The sequence below is a fragment of the Citrus clementina genome, unplaced genomic scaffold, assembly GCF_000493195.1.
Source record: "Citrus clementina cultivar Clemenules unplaced genomic scaffold, Citrus_clementina_v1.0 scaffold_3, whole genome shotgun sequence".
Taxonomy (NCBI): domain Eukaryota; kingdom Viridiplantae; phylum Streptophyta; class Magnoliopsida; order Sapindales; family Rutaceae; genus Citrus; species Citrus x clementina.
In genome coordinates, this window is record NW_006262339.1 from 36,513,044 (window position 1) to 36,519,585 (window position 6,542).

Sequence of the window (6,542 nt, forward strand, 5' to 3'; positions counted from 1 at the left end):
ATTGCACGAAAATAAAACTATTTGGGAAATTTTATAATCTACTAAATTTAAATGACTTTATTAATATTTTTCAAGAGAGATACTACAACACTCATGGTTTACTTTTCTTTCTCTCTGTTAATTCTTCACTCTCACTTCATACTTAAGCAAATAATACAAAGGAGTATTTATAGTACATAAAAACAAATATAAACCATTGAAATAAAAAATTACAAAAAATTAATAATCATACATTTCATCTGCCACACTTATCACCAATAATATCACCTACCACTAAATATTTTTTTTAATACTCATAGAACCTTCTATGAGCTAGGCTTATTAATCTGGGTTTTGGAAGATGGTGATGGGCTTATTTAAACATCTCACTTAATAAACTCAGAACTCAACGATTTCCGATGTTCTGATCTTGTCCAAGAAACTTCATATTCTGTCGACGGTTTCCAATCTTCAAATAAAAATTGAAAATCTCAAGGCCTATTGGCGAACATAATTGGCATAGGTGTAAGGCCATCTTGAAACAAGATTAATTCAACAATCCTTCGGCATCTATCTCTGATTTTGCAGCAGTTGTTCTCCTTGAACTCAGTACCATACAAGCAATTTGTTCTATTGCAGAATTATGGGGTTCGGAAAATGGTTTGTTGGATTTTCATGTTTCAAGTGGGTAATGTATGTTTATTATATCCACCGTATTAGTAATCATTTTTTGCTTTATTCTATATACCAACAATATAAATACCTTTGTAAATACCTTGCGAATGAAGCTCTCAAACGAAGAAGAATGATCAAATTCAAAGAATTAAAATATTAAATGAGTGATTAATTTCTTTCTTTATATCTTCATGAGAAAGAGAGTGAAAAAAATGAAAACAAAAAAAATGGAAAAAAATACCGAGAATCAAAGGATAATGATTCAGTACTGAGCTAAGTTTTTGCTGAGCACTAAATCAATAATTACTAGATAAGAGAAATTAAAAAATAAAAATAAAATAAATTTTAACCATTAATTCGTTACTTAACAAAAAATAAGCTCAAAACTTTTAATTCGATGGTATTCGGGAATATAACAATGGTTGATTTCTAAATATACGAGTGGCAGTTTTTTTAACCATAATTTTTTTTTGCATATAGTTTTTTTAACAATTTACTTCACTGACGATATTGACAATCATAAAGCATATTGTGGACACAAAAAGTAATAGTGATATATACATAAAACAACATATCATCAATTAAAACAAAAAAAAATACGTGATAAAAAAAATTCATTCGTGACAAAAAAAATTATTATTTTTTATGTCTTTTATGTATTAAATTTTTTTGCTGTTTTCAGTATAAATAGCATTATTCCATAAAGAATAACACACAACCATTAGAAGAACCCCAAAAAAAAAATTACTACTAGACAAAAAAATTGTGTCTTCGTAATAAATTTTGTGCTATTGTCGGTACATCCAGCATTATTCAAAACGTATATGCAGGTGATGTTGCATAATTATACACCACTCATGCAACATAACGTATTGAGCAATCTACCGCTTTTTAATATTAAAATAAACAAGGCCTACGAAGAAGACTTTGATTTTACCATAGAAAAATGTTAACGAAAGCGAGGGCCCACAAAATTAATATTGATAAAATAATAATATAGAACTGATCTGAACAGGGAAAGCATGCATATTAAACAACAAAAGGAGGAGAGCCAAATCCAACGGTGGCTACAATAATAACTCCTGTTTTAGGCACACAGGCCATTCATATGCAATACCAAGTTGGTCGAGTACTCAGTTCTTGACTGGTCTCAATTTCTTCACAAGCAAGATGTGGGTTCTCATGAATTTGCTTCCCCATCTTCTTCATCCAGGTCACTGTGCCTTGTTACTTGATCATTGCCCTTGTGTTTGTTTGAAAAATATTATTCTACGTATTTGTTTTAGGTTTGTTTGTATTGCCATCTAATTTAGACCGAAAATTTTGACAAAAAACTGGAATAATATATATATATATTCTCAGTTCTGCCAAGAATAAACTATGCACCAACATTAAAAATAAAATAAAAAGGATTTTTTGTAAAAATCTGTTTCTTAGAGGTTTTTAAACTTCGGTTTATGTGACCACAAGAAGCTGATTCTTGGCTGCTTTTTGTTTTTTTTTTATTGTACTTGAATAGACTAAAAGCATGTGAAGAATTTTTAACAAAATAAAATCGACAATAATCGATTTTATTTTTGAATTTGCTTCTTTATGTTCTTCATCCGGGTTAGTGGATTACTGTGTAAAAATCAATAATGAAAATGTTCAATTTCTTGAATTATATGTTCTAATTTTGTTCAATATTTTATTTCCCAATAAACATAATATGGTCACAACGTTTCCGATAAGCATGAATCTATAATAAATAATTTAAACATATAATAAAAAAAAATATTAATTGATCAATATATTAATCTATTTTTTGGAAGCACATAAAATCTATTCGATCAACAATAAATAATTTAAACATATAGTTACAATTTAACTTAATAATAATAATAATATGACTAAATAATAATGTAAAAAATTTATAATAATCAACTATAGTTTAGTATTCAAATATAAATAATAGAAATATACTCTAAATGTAAATAATAGAAACACGTTGGACTTATGTGTTAAAAATCTTTAAGTTTCTAATTTTTTTTTTTTCCAGCAAATAAGAGACCTAAAGTAATTCACCAAAAATTAGGGGTACCATAGACTCGGGGCACCATAGCTTCGTCCGCATTCTAGTATCTATAATAATTATTTCGAGGGATATTTTAATAATTAAAAAAATTAAATTTAATGGATAATTTAGTGGGTCTAAATGCCCCACCCTTTTTTCTTTTAGGGGTATATTCATTTTATGTACCTGCTACCAGCGCAATGCAATATTAATCCCCCAAAAGCTTGAGGACCTTTGAACAAAATTTCTGTAGATCCGCTGATTCTAAATAGTAGAATTTCCAGAGTGCCTTTTATTCGATGTGGACATAATGTCAAAATAGATTTTTGCTTGAACAGTTGAACCCACACCGAAACTTGAGTACTCCAGCTTGGCAGAAATTGCTTACAGCAAGTCAATTCAAATTCAATAAACTGCAGTTCCACCAGTGATCGGCTCAACTAAACATTTGTTTTATTAAAAAAAAAAACAAAGATAAAAGACAAATGACATAACCGTGTTGGTCCCACGTGTTGAGTTATTCCTCGCTTTCCCGTGTGGACTTCCGTGCGCTTTTCGCGTAACACACCCACATCTAAGTCAGTCGAGTCTTCTTCTCTTTGTTAATGTGGCATATTTCCTATATTTCAGCAGTCATCTGTTTCTGGCAACATATAAAGCCTTTAATTTTGCAAAAGAAAAATAGCTATAACAGCTCAATATTGGCAGTTCCTTCTATAAGCATTTTCTACCACATATTGAGAAAGTCTATAAAATTTAAAAGAGTCCCAGGCAAGTGCATTTTAATCAATCACAATTACTTGTTTGTTAATTCCCTGCATTTAAATAAGGAAGAAGAAGCCACCAGACCGATCGATCGACAGAGACAAAGATGCCAAAGTTCACTCTCGGAAATTCCTTTCGCTTTGGGAGCAAAAGGGAAACCGTCTCTAACTTTCATTCGGAAAATATTGAGACGATACTAAAAAAGTTGACTAAAGATTGGCTTGGGCAGTTTGCTCGAGATGCGCAGATCCAGGCCTATCTGATTGGGTGGAAGAAGATGATGACGAAGATTAATAAGGTGCTAGATGATGCCATCCAGAAGCAGACGAAGGAGGAGTCAGTGAAGATATGGCTAGGCAAACTTCAGCACTTGGCTTGCGATGTTGACTACTTGTTGGATGAGTTCCAAACGGAAGCTTTCCTGACGATGTTGCTGCAAGATGCTAATGCGATGTCTAACTTAAAGGAGGTCAATGCTCGATTGCAAGATATTGCATGGCAAATAAACCTCCTAGGTTTGAAAGAAAGTTCCGGTGGGAAGTCTAGAAATGTCAGGCAAAGATTTTCCTCGACCCCGGCGGTGAGTGAAGCTACCTTATATATATTGATATTCAAACAGAAAAATATTTACAGCAAACTGATAGAAATAGTGATAAATCGGCATCAATTTACTCAGTTAATTAAAAATTAGGACAATAGATACTGATTTGTCACTGTGCTTATCAATATCTCGATCTCTTTAGTAAATTTTTCACCAACGTAAATGGTAGGGAAAAAGATAAAGAATAGATATTGAATCGCGCATGCTACGAAAAAAAAAAGAAAAAGACTAAATACTAATGCTAATTCAAAATGTTTTTTTTTTTGTTTTGAAGCTAATCTTAGCGGCAGTAAGAGGTGGAAGTCGAGATCGTGGTCTTACAATCTTTAGTCCACTAATCGAGAAAGAGGACTTGGCATTTTTGAAAAAAGAAGATTGTTTTGCTTCTTTGGAGAAAATAGGATCAGGTGGTGCGGAGACGTTTACAAAGCCGAGCTACCTGGAAGCAATGGAAAGATGATTGCTGTTAAGAAGGTTATTATTTATTCTCCAATGAGTGCAGCAGAGTTGATTGATGCATATAGTGAGCTAGGGGAGGGCAAGTTGACGGAAATTAGGTCTCAGATTATCACTGCGAGTCAAATTAGGCACAGGAATATTCTTCCTTTGCTGGCTCATATGGTTCGGCCTGACAGCCATTTACTTGTTTACGATTTCATGAAGAATGGAAGTTTACAAGCCGTTCTGTATGATGTCTCTAAAGGAAGAAGAGAATTAGAATGGCTATCTAGACACAAGATTGCGCTTGCAGTAGCTTCCGGGCTTGAGTATCTGCATATGCACCACAGCGCTCGTGTAATCCATAGAGATATCAAGCCAGCAAACGTGCTTATAGACGATGATATGGAAGCCAGGATTTCTGGTTTTGATCTTGCAATACTAATGCCTGATGGTCTTACACAAATCGACACTATGTATGTGGTAGGAACGCCGAGATACATAGCGCCCGAGTATCACCAGACGCTAACAATTTCTGAAAAGTGTGATATATACAGCTTTGGGGTGTTGCTGGCTGTTTTAGTGATGGGAAAATTTCCATTCGATGACTTCTTCAGTCATACCGGGGAGATGGATATGGTTAGATGGATGAGAAATGTCATGGCCTCTGAAAATCCTAACAGGGCTATCGATTCAAAGCTACTCGGCAATGGGTATGAGGAGCAAATGCTTCTTGTTTTGAAGCTCGCCTGCTTTTGCACATTGGCAGATCCAGATGAGAGACCTAACAGTAAGGATGTTAGGTGCATGTTGTCAGATACAGCATTAATTAAGGATGTGGATTTTTCGAAAACGAACAAGAGAATGGATTTTGATAGTGGTGAGTCTGATAGTGATGATTGCGATGAACTCATCGAACAAGAAATCTATACAGAGTAGCTCAGCTCATTGGACAGTTATGATCCCCTCTGAGTTTTTGCTTCAAATAATCTATTCAGAGTGGCTCAGCTCATTGTACAAACTAATTCTGAAATGCGGCATATTTTCTATATTCTAGCAGTCATATGTTTCTGGCAACACATCAAGCCTTTCGTTTTGCATAAGAAAAATAGCAAGAACAACTCGTATTGGTACGTAGTCCCTTCCATAAGCATATTCTAACACGTATTGTGAGAAAAGGGAAAGTTCCTGGCAAGCGCGTTTTATTAAAAAAATAATAATAATGTTCCTTTAAAAAGCAACTAACTGTGTTTTACATTTCAATTCTGACTGTGTCTCCTTATTTTATTTACAAACCAGTTCAAAAGAGCTGTCAAAATTTCATAATCATGAAATATATATATATATATATATATATATATATATATATATATATATATATATATATATATATATATATATATATATATATATTATATATGTATGTATGTATATATATATATCGTCTGGCCAGTGGAAACACTTAAGGCCTTTCAACCCACACATTATAAAAAGTAAATCAAAGCATAAGCACGAAAGGCAAGAATGTTGGAAACCGTGTTTAAGTTGAGATAAAGGAGATCAGGGACATCAAAAGTGGGCCTTGAAATTTAAAAGCAGAAGAGTGTCTCACAGGGAGTGGGACGTTATGTTTTGAATGTTGCAGCTAGAGGATTCATCTAAGCCGTCCGGTTCACTCTCATGCTCAATAGAGCAAAGTTCACTACGGAGGCGTGCAGCAGCCCAACAAAGAGGAAATGTAAAATGATCGCCAGGAAAAAACTATTAGCAGATGGGGAGCAAGAGAGGTTATGTTAATGCCTTAATGGACTTTGGAAAACCAAATGCACTCTATTATTAGGCATCCAAACCTAATTCTCTTAAAATGGCTAATAAATACGAAATACTCCAAAGCTAGATTTTTTCCAACACTGTAGCTTAACGGACTGCAAGTTGGTTAGCAACAATTCCTTTAATTTACTGGAGAATTATTGCCATATTTTATCCAAAAAATGAAACTCTAGTGTGATTAATAATATTTGTCCTCCTCTT

General features: G+C 33.4%; 1 pseudogene; it reads left to right on the plus strand.

Moving 5' to 3' along the window:
• Positions 1-3,336: 3,336 nt before the first annotated feature.
• LOC18045836 lies at positions 3,337-5,704 on the plus strand (annotated as a pseudogene).
• The last annotated feature ends 838 nt before the right edge of the window (positions 5,705-6,542 follow it).